General features: G+C 35.4%; 1 long non-coding RNA gene across 2 annotated transcripts; it reads left to right on the top strand.

The window, feature by feature from the left end:
- Positions 1-322: 322 nt before the first annotated feature.
- Positions 323-883, top strand: LOC122632900. 2 transcript variants are annotated; one of them, XR_006327966.1, is made up of 3 exons: positions 323-414; positions 511-728; positions 824-883. It is a non-coding gene; the product is annotated as an uncharacterized LOC122632900 (long non-coding RNA). The 2 variants fall into 2 exon arrangements; XR_006327967.1 differs by having other exon boundaries at positions 403-450.

Here is an 883-nt window from a genome sequence, read left to right as displayed (position 1 = left end):
TAAATTTGTTTAACATTACAAAGATCGTAACGCGAGAGAAACTTAAAATAATTGCAATTAAAAATCTTAATATTTAAAAGTTCTATCGTCGGAATCATCGGCCTTGTGTAATATAAACATATAGGACTTTTATTTACTTCGTCTTTTGTCGAGTTAGTTTCCTTTCGTACGCCGACGAGTGCACATCGCAGATTTCGCAGGTCGCATTCTCCGCAAGTAATAACGAAGAGTCAATGTAAATATATTATTATATCACTCATTTTTTCAATATTCTATGCAATTTGTTTTATTTTAGGATTAAATGGCGAAGTGGGGATACTCTCCCACCCATGGCGACAATATAATCGGACCGATTCACAGGTTATGGGTCAGTCTTGCTTCGAATTTCGACGAGTACACATCGCAGTTCTCGCAGTACGTGTCCTTCGCAAGTAATAGAAAAGAGTTAATGTAAGTATATTATTATATTACTCATTCTTTCAATATTCCATACGAATTATTTTACTTTAGGATGAAATGGTGTGGTGGGGATACTTTCCCACCCGTGACGACAACAAACTCGGACCTTTAGTTGACTTTGGCAATTACTAGTTCAGTTCCGCTGTGTCTTCCGACGAGTGAACTTAGAAATTTTCTCACTTTCGGAGGACTTTGGTAATCTATCTGCACGAGTGGACTTAGAAATTTTCGTAGGATGTCAATGGAGCGAATATTAACGAAGACTTAAAGTAAATGTATTTCTCTATCACATATTTGTTGACTGACTTATACAGTTTTCATTATGACAGTGATATTAATTATTTCGTTTGTATTTTTGTTTCAGAACCATGTTGTGCAGATGTAATCGAGTGTTAGTATCGCTAAAATAAATTTATCGCGAAGT

Source organism: Vespula pensylvanica, chromosome 11 (assembly GCF_014466175.1).
Source record: "Vespula pensylvanica isolate Volc-1 chromosome 11, ASM1446617v1, whole genome shotgun sequence".
Classification (NCBI taxonomy): domain Eukaryota; kingdom Metazoa; phylum Arthropoda; class Insecta; order Hymenoptera; family Vespidae; genus Vespula; species Vespula pensylvanica.
The sequence above is the reverse complement of the archived record's forward strand: the minus strand, read 5'-3'. Positions and strand labels throughout refer to the sequence as shown.